The following is a 16,658-nucleotide window of genomic DNA, read 5'->3' on the forward strand; positions in this document are numbered from 1 at the left end:
GCCCATTCTCGTTAAAGGTAAGCCGGAAGCACTTAAAAAATAAATAAAAGGTTTCCAATTTTTTTAAGACTATGGACCTCTGCCTGCTCATTAGTGACCCTGTACCATTTGTGAATGGGTTACCCCTACTTTTGTGTAGTCAGTAATACATTAATGTTTTGTGATCAGATTTTGGTCACACAACTTTAATGTATAACATTCCAAATTGACATTTGGAAGGGACATCCTAAACACAACCCTTCCAAATACTGATTCGGAATTTAGTCACAAACCTGATCGATGCTGAAATGCAGTTTGTGTTTGGCACAAAACAAAAGGCCATTTTGCGGTTGTAACTAGTCCTATTTTACGAATTAGACCCTTGGCAACTGCAAATAGCCTTTGTATATCGGTCCCTCAGTCTAAAAAATGGGAGTGAAATTCCTTCAGCGGGCAGAATTAAAAATTCCTGACACCCTGTGTTATCCCAATTTTCCTGAATAAAACGCTGCTCCACTTGTTTGGCTGGGCCTAATGCCTGCGACAGGAATGGATCAACCCAAAGTCAATGTGAAGCTCCTTGTGAATAAGATTACTAGCATAGTATCAAATTTGTTTAATGTTAAATAGCAATATTTTCTCAGCCAGAAACAGATGTTTGCAAGATGTGACCAAGATTGAAAACTACAGATTCATGAACTTAGATGTGCATGGCTTCTAACTGAACGTAAGCCGAAGTGAATGGCTTTTAACATGAACCATGGCAGGGAAAAGTTCTTAATATTTACTGTATCAGTGTGACTGAGGTTTCTCTTGCATAGTATAGGCCCTAGGATTTCATAGGCAAAGGGGCAGTGTTTAGTGGCGTAGCTAAGGGGGACAGGGAGGTAGTCCGCCCCAGGTGGCACTTTTCCGGGGTCGGTGGCACTTCACGTGAGGTGAGCAATTTAGGCAAACGCAATGCAAGTGTTTTTTAAAATTTTATTTTATTTTATTTTATTTTATTTTCCCTCGTCTCCATCTGTCGACTCACCTCCCCCCCCCCCCACTCTTACCTGCAGCGGCTGTCACTGGGTGGCAAGCTTGGGTACACCACTGACAGTGCTTAGTATTCCACAGCAAAACAGACCAAATTGAAACTGAACTAGGTTAATACTAACAACACTGCCCCCAAAACAACTAACACACTAACAAAATCATTAGAAGAATGTATTTTAAATACAACTTTCCCTGCTCTTGTAGTTATTTCATCATTACTTATGTGCTTGGGAAGAATGACCTCCATATTTCTTATTCTAGAAATATGTTGGTCAATAATGTATCAGCATGAGGGAGATTCATTCATCCTGTTTGTGTTCTGCCCCAAACCTGTTTATCGTGCATAAAGAGCTAATTAAAAGACAAAACAGATGGCGAAATGTTAGCAGTGCATTCGTTTAGAACTTGTTCTCCTCATCTTTGATGTTTAATGCATGTGTCCCCAAGTTTAAAGTAACTAAATGTTAGTGTTTCTTTCATGTGTGCCATACTCTGACTTGGTTTCCGAGTAAGTATGATTATTATTATTATTATTATTGGTATTATTATTATTACTGTTATCATCATCGCATGTAATACTGTAAAAACTGCATACGTTTGCATGCATAATTTCCTTGCAATAGATAAATGCTCAATTAAGAAGTGCCCTGTAGTAACTGAAATATGTTAAAAGTTCTTTTGAATGTATTACACGTGACAGCTGACATCATAACATGGCAGCATAACCACAATGCAGAGTCAGCGTTGCTCTTGTTTCCCTGTGGATTGCAAGTGATGTTTCTGGTTCACAAAGGTTTAGCCGTTATTAGATTTAAGACATTTTGTAGTACTTCTGGAATGCAAAAATGGGTAAGTAGTCCTCCAAGAGTAAGTTGACATAATCCTTAGGAATAGGGCTTACAATGTATTGTGCCTTCCATTTACTCTGGAGAACTGTTCACAGTGTGAATAATACACACTAATAAGGATATTGGATATGTGAATTGTCAAATTTCACACTTTTCCCCACATGAAAAACATATTTCGTGCTTGCATTGAGGAAAACCTTCAAATCATTATTCTGTGAATCAGGATTTTAAAGTTTGTACCTCAAATTAATGTTTTTCTAGTTATATGTTGCATTTTGACTGCAACATTATTTTGGGGTGGGAGTGTACAGGAAATGAGGTGGGAAGGCGGAGTTTAAATGAGGGTGATGGCCAACGGATAAAGATGTTGTCGGATGATTTGAGACGCGAGGATGAGAACTTTGTAGCAGGTACGCGTTAAAGGGCAAATCGTAAGAAAATAGCTGCCGAGTGTCCTTAGGCACAAGGATAACGGGAGGATTAAGACTTGGTCAAATGAAAGAGGGGAGGTAGCGATTGAAGAGGGTGTTGGATATGGGTCAGAAAGTAGCCATCTTTAGAAGTAGTTGAGTGGAGATCTGTCAAGTTTTAATGACAAGTTTACTGACTCTCATAATATTTTAAAATATCGGGATGTTTAGTGAAAATTACATCTCAAAAGTTTTACTATGAATCTGTGAATATTTGGTGGCGTAGTATTTAAAAGGATGTTTTTGTTGTTATTTACAGTTACCCCTGACGAAGGACCCGTGGGGGTCCGAAATGCATTGGGTCAAAAATAAAACTGCTTGAGACGAATGGTGCTTTCTTACGTATTCTTGAAAAGAGGTTCGGATGGCCCGCTTGAATATGAGAAGTCTTGGATAATTTGCATTTACCTTGCATGGCTATTTGATTGGTATTAAGAGTACAGATAATGGAAATGGAAGAAGAGCAAAAAAAGTAGAACGAATTAAAGAACAAGGAAAAAGAAAGTATAATCAAATAATTGAAAGCAAAAGCGCAATGAAAAGAATCTGTCACCACTGCTTTTGGGGAAAAGGAGCCCCAAAATAATGTTGTTATGTTCAAGCACGTGCTGTTTGGGCTTGGCACGTTAAACAGTGAGCACCCTAAAGGTGGAAGTTTGTTGGCTGAACTGAGTGAAATAATTTGGTGATTAAAACTTGTGATTAAAAAGGAGTGCTACCCACACACATTGGCATTTTGACTGCAAAACATTTTGATGCACGATCCCAACCAAAATCTAGTGGTTTTTCTGTTGCTGGAAAAATATGTGGTTCATGGTTACATTTAATGTGAATATCCATCATGGGAGAGCAATTGAGATCAGACCAGATGAGATTACAGGAAACGTCCACCACAAAACACATTTGACTGTCATATAAGACATCTAAGGTCAAAAGTCAGTGTGATTGCAAGGAACATGATCAGATCCCTCATTTCGAATAGAAATTGTCTGTGAACTGTCCTATGAGCACTATCCAAGTCACATGATGTCATACCAATCTATATGATACTATTTACAATCACTCCCTGCCACATGCTGTTGTTGGAAATGACCATGTGTGTGGTATTCCCAAAGAGTTTTGCATTCTGTTGCTGAACCCATTAGGACTCTGCACACATAGGACTCTGTACACTATAACTCCTGCTAACCAGTGCTAAAGTGCTTGCAATCTCCCTCTCAAACATTTGTATTCACCCGTGACACCCGTTTTAATTGTAATGGACTGTACATTTGTGACATACAACATGTGTCTGTCTTAGATAAGGTTTTATATACAAATCATTTTCTATTTACTCATGATGGCTGCTATACACCAAGGCTGTTTATATTGCACATGATGCCACTGCATGATATATATCTAGATATATATCTAGATGGTCATAATAAATTCATCCCCACGATGTGTTTCAAACTCTTAATCCATTTAGTTTACTGTATACCAGCGATGTTAATCGGATGTTTTCAACCAAGCGGCTGATATCACTGCCAACAATGCCTTTATATGATGTATACTCAGATTGTAACTCTGACACGGTATTTATGTGCCTCATCACATGCGGGCCTTTTATGTTTTTTCGCATTCTCTTCCATGGAGCTTTACGGAAGATTCGATACTCACAATATAGTCTTTCATCACTGTCTGATGCCAACGATGTTCACTTGTACCCCCTACAGGTTTTTTATAATAAACGGCTTACATTATTGCCTTTGATGCTATTACTTGATGTGTACTTAGATTGCCTTAAATGACCTTTATATTGTGCCTGATTTCTTTCTGGGTGTTTCTTCAATTGAGCTTTACGGTACACAAGACACTCTCGGTACAGTCTTTCATTACTGTCTAATATGTAACGACTGCGTCATCCTCATGCGATGGCGACGCTAGCGGTTATATCTTCCGTGTGGCAGTCACTCCCACTTACCAGTCGCACCAACTAATGGATACGTTTGCATACATGCGCAAGGTACGTTAGATCCCTGACGGGCTCGGATGGGTACAATTTTGTCACACTAGCCAACCCCTTTTTAATTTCCCTCTTTACCCTCTCCAGCAAATGAACCAGCATTCACATCTGAATTGACGGTCGACTCTCTACAGGGACCGTTTACCATACAGTGCCTGATTTCTAGTAGGATTAAGGTAAAATACAACCCCCCTTTCACTACGTTTTTTAACACTTTTGAACACACTTTAAGTTTCGCTAGTTGCGATCCTTGGGACCCATGGGGTTATTAATCTTTTTAATCTTTAGGCTACTGCCTTGAAACGCATTTACCGGCGGAAGTGCACCTTGGCCCATAGAAATTTCATGGACCTCTATTCAGTAGGAACCCACTACCTGCATGTCGTTGGCGGGTAAGCTTCATTTAGTGGCTCTCATGAATTATTATTTTTATCCCACTGTGCAATACCTTGACTCTGGCTTCCCTACTTTCGCCCTTTTAGGTATGTGACTAAGCCCTATATCTAATCAGGTTGCCCCACCCTGTCCTGAGGAAGACCCGCAAGGCAGAGGTTCAAATTACCCTCGTGGCCACAAGACAGGTCAAAACGTCGATGCCCCTATATTTAGCTTGGACCCCCCATTCATTCCCAAAAACATGCCACGCAAGAATATATCATTGCTTAAATGTAAATTGTAATTGAATTGTTGTTTTCCGTAAACGTGGCCAGGCCCGATAGAACGGTGAATTATAACCAGTCCAGTTGTTTAAAAATATTAACGTTCTCTCTTTTTATGTCACTACTTTGAAGTCTCCCTTCTTTCACTAGTGGGTTGCAGCACTCATTGTGCTACCCCCTAAAGTAGCACAGGGAATCCTTTCAGGTAGCCATGCACTTTTTAAAACTAGTGAATAGAATAGAATAGCACTGTAAACAAATGCCTCCAGGTCTGCCCCTGCAACCTGGGTGTGCAGTTTCAAATTGCCATTTCAACCTCATAAAGAACCCTTTTGCTAGACGTAAAACTTCCATTTTAATATCCGTGTGTCACCCTAAGGTAGGCCCTAAATGCCCATAGGGCAGGGTTCATGGTATTTAAAAATTAGAAAATGTCTATATAATGCTTTACAGTTGCTCGCAGTGAACAACCTTCAAAGTCATTTTTAGGTCGAGCCTAGAGCAGCGCGCATGCGCTGCATGCTCGACTTTTAGTAATGGGCTTTAGAAAGCTCACCACACGCTCGTGCGTGTGCTTTCGTTTGTCTCCCAGGCTATTGGGCTTTGCGTGCGTCTTTCTAAGAAAGACAGCATGCAATTGGGCAAAGGTGGGTGCATGTCCTGCCTTTGCTCCGCCCACGGCCTGTTGCTTGTGGTTACCTGCACAGGCCACATCTGTTTTCAATTATCGTGCCCAGACGCAGGCGCGATAATTGAAAACAGATCGCTCGCTGTGGCGCGCGCACCAATCGCGGGCTTGTTTACCCCCTTAAAAATCTCAGATGTGAGGAGGTGAGTCTCATACTTTTCAAACCAATGTTAAGTTGTAAAGAAAGCCTGTGTAGATCACACTCTATGAAATTGTTATACGTGTACGCCCAGCTAGAAATTCTAGTTGACTGGTATCAAATAGTTTCTTTCAGATGCGGCTGTGCGTACGGATTTTCGATATTAGGCAATAGACTTGCTGCCCAAAAAAACACGTTTATCTAAAAACAAAACAATTGAGACCAACAGACACCTTTGAGAGCAACATCCGGGTTGGTAGAAATTACTGGTATCACTAGAGTTTTTCTCTCAGCTCTGCGGTAGATGCCCAGGTCTCACATACAATCTGCTTGCTGGAGGAACCATTTGAAACTAAGCATATGGAGTTGTCAGCAAGCTATGTTGCTTCGATGTTGTTTAAAAAATCAGGCTCTGATTTTGAATTCTACAAACCAGACTGTTCCATTTAAAGCAACAAGAGAATATTTTAGTCTTTGTACTATACGTTAACACGGGATAGTCATAAAGACATCTGCACACTTTAGTCTGCACATTGTTGCTTTGAAACTTACACAAATTTGCCCCGCAATGTCCCTCGGCGTTATTCAGCTTGAGACAGTCTAATTTTGTATGTAGTTGCCTCCTTAAACACTGTTGCATTTCACACTACAAACTGACAATGTGTAATTTCCATAATAGTTGCTTGCCCTGCAAGAGTGTAAAGGCCGCATTCAAGTGGCTGAATAGCGCTGCCATTTAGCGGTGAGAACACACCACTATGGGCATCTGGATGTGATGGCTCTGCCCTCTTGAGAGCTCAATGTTTTATTGCTGCCTTCACGTGCCTGTCGCTCAAATCAGATCCTGAATTCGACAGGTGAAAGTAAAATGATTATATGTTAGAGTGCTGCGAATCTCTTCATTTGTTCAAAGTGCAGATCGGCACAGAAAACAAAGAAGTGCACATTCTGCTGTAAATTCCAGGAACACAGTTAAAGGTCAAAGGTCGCGGGATGATGTGTAAAAAGGGACAGTTTGCGCTGGATGTAGAGGGGCGACTGTTGGACCTAGCGTCCTTTGGTAAAACCTCCAATCAAGAAAACGATCTGGAGAAAACTCCAGTAAAAACAATCAGGTGTAGGTGGCGGCGCGCCAAATTGCTAATGAGTGGATGCAAGCACGGAGTCAGGATCCCACCGCTGAACACCAACTTGTTGGACCTAGCGTCCTTTGGTAGCTTGGCTCAGGCCCACAGGCTTTCCTCCCATCATAGAGTCTCGTGCTTGCATCACACCCAGCTCACAACTTAACGCCACTCCACTCAAAAAGGACACTACACTGATTAAATTTTAAGTTTACTTGCAACCTTTATCTTGTCTTCTCAGAATAAAGCATTTCATAATATTCACCAATGGCACAATTTCTTTCTTTACTTCATTAGCGCAAATAACTAAGCACCATTGGGTAGTTCACCCCAGCACCCCAATCCTGGAACACTGGTTTGAAGTCCCCCAGACAATGCTCCACACAACAGTTCAAAGTACTGGATTTCGAATGGTTATCTCATCTACCAAGTGCTCTTTGGTCACATGGTTACTCTATGCGCTATACTTCAACAAAATTCTCATTCCGTCGCATATTTATCAATACTTTGCAATCAAACGTTAACTTGGAACTATTACTCTACTGCTATAAATCAGATGGTTTCACTTAGGCGCTACACAAGAAAATCCCTCTTTAAGTGGAAGGCAAGCTGTTACACATAAACATCCTTCATGAACTTTCTCTGTTACCGGGATGTAATCTATTATTCTTATGCTCTTCCTGACAGTCTCGATAGGTACGCTACAGTTTCCTGTGTGTATGCGGCATTGTGCCGGAGTTTTTATCCTAAAATTGGGCTCCCCTTATGATCGGCACTCGGCTTTACCCGGACACCAGCTGGCCTTGAGTCCGTAGTATCCAGTGCTCTACCCCCCTCCTCCTTATCATGCCCGCTTACTGATTACTCGTCGGTGTCCTCCTCTCTGGCAGTTCGGCGGAGCTTGGCGGAGGGGATTCCCGCTCCATACGGGACAACCGGGAGCTTCACACACTGATCACAGCGATCTCCTTGAGGCGAAATCAGGCCACCATCCCCGACCACCTCCCCCAAGGGCATCCCTGGAATGTAGACTCCTTCGTTGGTGGGGGCCTTGCTCCAGCGCTCTCCCACTGCTGCTGCTCCCCTCTTTGGCAGATTTCTGAACCAGGCGCAGGCTTCTAACACACTGCTGCCTCGGGGAGAGCGCGCCTGCAGCCACCCGTAGCAGCGCGGCTGGCAGGGGCATGGCCTTCACCTAGAGATGATAGCAGTGGGGCGGCGCATTGGCGTCAGCCCCACTCACGTGACCGCAGGACGGCGGCTTCCAGGCCGAAGCTCGACCCTTCTTCCGGAATACCGATCTCCTCAGCCTGGCAACGGCGACGCTTGCTCCTCAGCTTGGCAACGGCGACGCTTGCTCCTCAGCTTGGCAACGGTGACGCTTGCTCCTCAGCTTGGCAACGGTGACGCTTGCTCCTCAGCTTGGCAACGGCGACGCTTGCTCCTCAGCTCCCCACACCAAGCCTCTCCTCAAAAACCCACAGCAGCAAGCAGGCCACCTCCTGAGGACGCCCAGCAACCTCCCGTCCTCTGGGTGGCGGCGGACATAGTTTCAGGTAGGGACTCGTGACGGGGGGGGGCTGAACTTAGCCCCAGGAGTTCTCCGGTGCAGATGGAGGGATCAACAGCGCTCTTCCTATTCACTGGGCACAGATATCTTCCCTCAGTCCTCCTTCAGGGGTATTGACTACCTGGGCTCTTCCCCAAGATAATGATGTCTTTCCAAACCCATGGCTGAGTCAGGGACCGGTCAGCAGGTTGAGGGTGATGTCACTGGTAAGGAAAATTGTGCAGACCCTAGGACCTGTCCATTCCCCACCTAGCACAGCCACCTCTCCACTCAGGTGCCTTACTCCTGACTAGCTCAACTTCGTCCTAAAATGGCCGCCCTCCTGTCACCTCTATTTATCACCTTGGGCCTGACTAGCCAGAGGGGCCCAGAAGGTTCCGGAACCTCTCATGGCAGTCATGGTCCAGGTGCTGAGGTGACAGTTGGAACCACCATTTTGTGAATCTAACCTCTCTCTTCCTGTTCCCTCAGGGGAGCACCTTGCGCCTCTCCCTCATGTAGTGAAGATGAGGCGCCCAGAGCCTCTACATCATCACCCAAAAAGTTGTTAGTGGACAGAAAAAATGAGAAGGGGGAAAGGACAAAAATAATAAAATGAGGAGGGAACTGCCAAAGGGCTGACAGGTCTAACAGCGACCTTATAGAGTACTGAGGGGCCCTCTATTCAACCCACAGCCAATGAAATTTGTGAGTTATAATAAACTCACTCAGGGGCCCCTCGTCCCATTCTAAGGAGAAAGAAGGAGGGAGGGTAAGCATTTTGCGTAACGCCACTGCATTTGTGTCAACAACCATGTACACACTACAAGACAGGTGAACAAAGTGAAGCATAACGGCATGTTCAACATTGGTGTACACAAAATGCGTCTTATAGGAATACGATCGTACACAAAACATTGGTGAGCAAAATGCACACAACACATAATAGCTTTTTGAACTTGTGCTTGGAGGATGTACTACTTCCTGACAAGCAGTGGACTGTGCTCACAATTACTCAACACTCTATTGTGACTGCAGCTGTTTCGTGCCGCTATTTCTCAACAACTATTTTGCAAAAGGTGTTGTTTCTCAAACCCCTGGTACAACTGTACTTTGGAGACAGTATAGAACCCACCTCAGGCGAAGACGGCACTCACCTTATAGATGCACACTTACTTTCCAAACCTAAATGAGAGAACGCACATCTCAGTTAGAAATACCCCATAGTGCAAAAGTCACGATTTTTTCTGAGTTATAGAGTGTCCCAGCACGTTGTTTATACACACTTCTTTTGTAGTGTATGCATTGACTGATTGAAATAAATCAGCTTCCACAGCTGCAGGAACTGTCTCTGAGCGTTTAATTTAGAAAAGTGAGTTGTCTCACCGCCCCTGCACTCTACACTGTCAGTAGAGAGGCCTCACCCGGGATGAAATGGGCAAAAACACACGCAAATCACCGATATCTGCGCTTTCTGCCCACTGACTGGTCAAAAAGCCAGAGGAAATTGAGGTGTGCACACCATGATTCAACTGTCAGTCACACTACTGACAGCAAGAACATTACCATCTTTACCACCATTCTTATTATTACTACTACGATAACTGCAGTTGTTACTGCTGGTAATGTTAACGTCAAGACTGCTTCCATGGGACGCTCTACATGCGGAAGAATCTGTAGGCGCTAGACAACCTCGCCTGGATGAAATGCTTAACCAGCCCTGCCAGCTCTGACCTTCCGTGTTCATATCAGCAGGGAGCCCGCTGTGCTATCTCAAAGGCCTATGAATTATGCTAAGCCTGCCTGGCTAGCTCCTATTTAGTAGGGGTGCAGTGCTCGAAGAACGGCCTTTACTCTAGGTTCCACACTGCAGAGAAGAGAGAGCGCACTGGATTTGCTCTGGAACCATCTACACTGGAGTTTAAAATGTCCCAGGAACATACTTGGGCATGTAGTGGGAACAGGGTTTTATGTGCACACATTGCTATGTTAGCATGAGCATTTTAGAAGCTAAACGCCATCTTGCCGCTTTGCTGCTTTTGCACACAACACTACAGGTAGCTGTTATTACAAGTAAAACTGCTTGCTTGCTTTTAATTCACATGAGAACGGTCTGTTGTTCACATCCCTAGACGTGCACTGCGACCTTAGTCTGAACACTGTGTGCAGAAGCCGTCAAGGTCAAATAATAATGTATGTTGTTGAATTCAGGTTGATCGGCCCATGCTCTAGACACAACTGCAAATATCAGAAACTCGGGTGCCTTTAATATTGCATTTGCATGCATGATTCAGACACTTGGAGAAAACCTTTCCAGACACAGAGAGCAGAGCTGATCTTGTAATGTGATTCACCTAAGCTGATCTTTGAGGTATGGGTTCCCCATCCAAACCTAGAGACCCTCTATTAGTTTATAAAACTAGCTTACTAGCAAGGGGAGGGTGGTTCACAAAGTATTATATGACTTGCTTTCCACTATCATTTTTAATTTGATTTCTCCATTTATTTTCTATGGTATTGTAGCAATGCTAATGGTTTTGTTTTTAATCATTTGTCTGCTTATGTTAGCCAAAGTACTGCACATTAGAGCACATAGTTAAAAATAAACATTTTAAACTTTTCCGTGTCTCTGATTACTCTTGTTGTGGACTGATATGAGAATATTTATGAAAAGGTGTTTCTGACTCCCACCATTCCTGAGAATACTCGAAGTCACTTGTTCTGGGTTGTCTAATCATTGGTAGCCTCGAGATGATACGGAGAATAAATGAGACACTGAGGTGTGTTTTTTGGTACACCACAATTCACTGAGGTCCTGGTTTCCTGTGCATAGTTCTGTGCATGAGCAGAATCCCCGCAACAGGCACGCTCCCCAATAATCTGGTAAACTGACCTGAAAGGTATTTGTCTCCATTGGAATGAGACTCTTTGTTAGAAAACATTAGTTTGTCTGAAACCCAGGTACACCCATAATGGCTGGTTTTCAAATGCCCTGCAGGCGCTGTTCGAGAATAATCCTGGAACACTTCCTGGGCACAGATACAAGAACTGGTGGAGCCCCATCATGTTTTCTGAGCCTTCAGGTTGTCTCATAGAAAGTAGTACCTTATAAGTGTTTAGCCATGCAACAGTTGATGTTGTTGCACCAAGGATATTGTGCTGGATAACTAAACACTTAGAATGACTCACAGGCGAGACCTATTGGCTATGCCAATGCTTGTTCACTCTGGCAACACTGGCTCTCCAATAGGAAAACACAGGGTCACATTATAATAACTAATAATGCTTAGTTTCAGTTTTGGAGCTGCTAGAGTTATAATCAAATTTAAAAGAAATTACACTTTTAAGTCACTATTTTAAAAATGCCAGCTTTTATAAAATTGGCATTTTCCTGCCTAAGTCTATGTCTGCCAATGTCCAGTGTCACCTGACTGCTGATGTCTCCACTGGGATGAGATGAGGAAGGCTTCCAGACAGTGAACAAACTACTTGGGTGAGGATAGGTGTTTTTGTTTTGTTGAGAAAGATGGCTTGGTTGCTGTGCCAGCCCCCTACCTGGGCTTCAAATAATGCCTACTGTTTCACTAGCAGATGTAGTTCTCATCTAGGCCTGCCTCCCATTTATCTTGCTAGCCAGCTTGCCTTCAAACCCAATGGGAGTTGCCCCAGAAAGCACTTCGAATGGATTGATTGATTGATTGATTGATTGATTGATTGAAGGGCAAGCTTGCCGATTCCCATAGCAAAACCTCACAGGGAGCTTTGACCAGGTGAAGAAGGGTTCTGCCATGTTGGTTTTAGGGAGGGAGGCATACTGTGGGATAGGGTACAGTAATGTGATCACGAGGGAGCTCCACAGTGTGTGGAGAAGGGAACAAGAGGCGTGGGGTTCTAGGAGCTAGCAGCCTCCACTACTAAATGTTTACCACAAAGAGCTGCTCCTAGTGTGATGACCCTAATACAGTTACAAAAACATTGTGAGTGAAGGCATCTCACAAAAAGTGACAGACTGGTCTCACATACCACCTGATGTCATGCTTCATCATTGGCCAGTCCTCGCCCTCTAAAACCTTCGTTTGATAGAGGGCGGGCATACACCTGACGACAGGGATGCACTTCTAAACTATTGAGTGGGGGCCCCGTGAAAATGTGTGTGAGGTTAAAAATAATTTTAGTTATCAAGAAATCTATTTTAATGTGGCTGATAGCTATATGATACAAAAAAACATTGGACGGTGTGTGGGGTGTTTAGTGTCCCCTAACCGTCTCGTGAGTGGTCAACATGTTTCTGCCATGTCGGCCCAGGTGGGTCCAAGGCATTCATCAGGACCTAAGTGTAAATAGAGGGGCTCCGTTCTTACCAACTGGTGGCAAGAAGCTACCACTGTGCGGGTGTGGCAAAGTCCACTCTCCACTTCCTAAGCGGCTTCCAAATGTCAAGCCCTAGGGTACAGTAAAGCACACATGAATTGCTACTAAAGTGGGTAGGGTATCCCCTGGGATGTTTCACCCCATTGGTTAGGGAGTTGCCAGGTGATTTTCCCATCCATGTCTGGCACAGGGTATAAATGTGGCCCCTCAGTACCCTACTCAGAAAACTCCCGGACTTCTGGACAATCAGAAGAAAGACTGTCCTAATGAGTGAAGACCCTGAAGGATTTGAAGACTGAACCTGTTTTCCTTGAATCCTGTGACACCTAGGGTCTGATGACTGACCACCTGTTTGAACTACAGGGACACAAAAAGCTTCTAAATGCCTTCCGCCCTGAAACTGCCCAGCTGAACAGTTCCAACTGGGCCTACTCTGAACCCTGCTGCTGGCTTTGTTGACGTGACTTATAGCCTCTAAGTGATGCCTCCCCAGGTCTTAGACCCTTGGCTGGTGTTAGAGTGAACTCCTCCTGTCTAAACTGCAAATGCTGGGCATAGAAACTTGTTGCAAATCTTTCCTCCAGAGAAGGAGGGGAGAGTGGGACCACCGTTGAGACAAAGCCATTGACATCCGATCTCCTGCCAGATTTAACTTGCAGGTTTGCCCCGCTGAAGGAAACCTGACTAGCAGACAAACTTTCAAATTCAGAACGTAGAGTGTTTTATTAGGACCAGCCCTGATCAGCAACCAGCCATCGGCAAACATGGCATTGGATCCTTTTTGCAGCCTGCCCCATCAATGACTTGTCAATGATCACTTTTTCTCCATAAACAGTTAGCAAGTCTGAAGGTAAACTTTTCACCAAAACAAACTTGGTCCCTGTATCTGACCAGTGCTCCACTGCAGTTGGTCCTAACTTTTGATTTAGACCCGTTCTGGCACGAACAGATAACTACAGTTGGCGCTTTGAGCTTTTTGGTGCTTTTCTTTCAATTAAAACTTCAAAAATGCATATCTCCGGGTATACTTATTGGATTTCTAAACTGATTTGGGATTTTTCTTCTGTTGTGTTTTTACTTTAATAATATTTGTGTTCCTCATAAATATTTTACACATTGGTGCCGATTACGATCCTGTAAAAACCGGGTACGAACCGTCGGACGGAGCATATTCTCCGTCCGACGCGTACCCGGTCGGAACAATATACAAACAAGGAAGTACGATTCGCACGGAAATACCATTTCCATACGATTCGTACAAAACACCGACCGATGAAAATATACATACAAATGTGATCCGGGCAAGCGCCGATGTGACGTCGGGACGCACGCAGCCAGCCTTTCACGAACCAGGAATTACGATTCGCACCGACGTCATCCCGCACTGAGAATATTTTCCGGCAGCCAAAAACTGCCGGGAATTCAGGACGACGCGAACAAGGAGTACCTGCACGCGACGGACAGACATGGACCCGAACCTACGTGTCATCCCGGCCCTCATAGCAGTCGACCTCCTCTACAGGTTCCGACGCAGATGCCGCAGAAGGTCAGAACAACAAAGGGAGGGGGGAAAGGGGGGGGGCAGGAGCAGGGGCAGGCCACAAAACCCCCACCCAAGTCACACAGCACACATGCCCTGGACATACCTGACCCCCAGGCCCTGGTCAATACGAGGGGGTGGGGGCGTGTCCAGCAAAGCCAGCGTCCGCCACAACGGAAGGGGTTGACGACGTGAACCGGTAACACAACAATACAGGTACGTCCCGTACCCACGCCTTAAGAGCGTGGGTACGAGTCGTACCACGCCCACACCTACGCCACCCCAACAATGGCGGGACGGCTCGTACCCACGTGGCAAAGGCCTGGGTACGGCCCGCACAAGCATTCCACAGCGTGGGTACGGAAATGTACGGACCGTACCCCCACCCGCGTATGCATGGAGCGTACCCCCACCCGCGTATGCATGGAGCGTACCCCCACCCCACCAGTGTACGTACGGACCGTACCCCCACCCGCGTATGCATGGAGCGTACCCCCCACCCCACCAGTGTATGTACGGAGTGTACCCCCACCCACGTATGCATGGAGCGTACCCCCACCCCACCAGTGTATGTACGGAGCGTACCCCCACCCCACCAGTGTATGTACGGAGCGTACCCCCACCCGCGTATGCATGGAGCGTACCCCCACCCCAACAGTGTATGTACGGAGCGTACCCCCACCCGCGTATGCATGGAGCGTACCCCCACCCCAACAGTGTATGTACGGAGCGTACCCCCACCCGCGTATGCATGGAGCGTACCCCCACCCCAACAGTGTATGTACGGAGCGTACCCCCACCCGCGTATGCATGGAGTGTACCCCCACCCCAACAGTGTATGTACGAAGCATACCCCCACCCGCGTATGCATGGAGCGAACCCACACCCGTGTATGTCCTAAGCGTACATATCCTGACATAGGAGGGTTGGGTGCAGAGTCCTCCCAGCAGTGCCCGGACATGAGAGGGGTGTGTGCAGAGTCCTCCCAGCAGTGCCCAGACACAGGAGGGGTGGGTGCCTAACACTCCCAGCAGTGTCCCTGCAAAGAAAAGGGTGGAGTACCCACAGAACCAATGCCCACAAATGTCAGTCAGGTGCACAAAGATCCTGCAGTACATGTACCACATGTGTGCGAGGCTGGGAGTATACACATGCATAGCGCCGAAAAGAAAACATGTCCACATGAAGTCATGTCAACAGTCTACATACACAAGTACAGTGACCACCAAGGACGCCACCAATGATGCAGGTGGAGACATCGCGCAGCATGCATGGCCAAAGTCTAACGAGTCCGTCACACACCCAGCCAATGTAGACACAGCTCAGCACCACATTTTGGAATGACCCTGCAGGGAAGATGTCAGGTTACACAGAGGAAGGAACACACCTTGGGACGATGTCACCATGCAGTAACTGCTTACATGAACAAAGTTATGTAGCCAACAGCTTGTGATGGCACACAGATACCAGGGTCCACCCAATGACCAGCACAAGACTGCAATTCCCACACACCCAACACATTATCACCACCCAAAATAATGGAGCAGGTCCACCAACAGCAATACCAGATAGACAGTAGTGTACTAAGGAAAAAGAAATTGCTTTATTCAGCATCCAAAAATCTGTTTGTCCCTTGAAAGTTCAAAATGTACAATGCCCATAGGGCAATCCATAGTTCAAATCCAGGTGGGGGACACAGTGGGACGCGTGTCCCCTAGCTTGCCTGCACAGTCAGACTCCTTGGTCTTCCAGAGGGGGGGGGGGCATCATGTGGGGGGGAAGGACCAGGCACCACAGGGACATGAGTGCGAAGGGTAGGCGTCGTGGGTGCAGGGATGGAGGACTCCACCACAGGGGGTGGGGCAGCGCCAAAGGCGGAGGTCAGGATGGTGCTGCACACCTTAGCAAGGTCCTCCAGCGACTCCCCTGCACCCGAAGGAACCACAGGCCCCAAGGAGGGGGGGGGGTCGTAGGGATGGGTCGCAGCGCCACTGGGGGAGGGTGTGGACAGGGGGGGGGACTCAACTCCCCTGCCGGTGTCCTGCCTCCACCGCTTGCGGGGTGGTGCCACACTGGGGCTGATGGACAGACTGGGCAGGACTGACCCTGTATCCGACTTTTGGCCAGGAGAGCTGAGGGGAGGGGATTTGGAGGGAGTGGATTTTGTGGAATGCGGACTCCCACTCTGGCTGCGTGTCTTAGGTTTGCCCCCCGACCCAGTGGGTGTGCCTACTTCACCCTGTTTGTG

The sequence above is a fragment of the Triturus cristatus genome, chromosome 8 (assembly GCF_964204655.1).
Source record: "Triturus cristatus chromosome 8, aTriCri1.1, whole genome shotgun sequence".
NCBI lineage: Eukaryota > Metazoa > Chordata > Amphibia > Caudata > Salamandridae > Triturus > Triturus cristatus.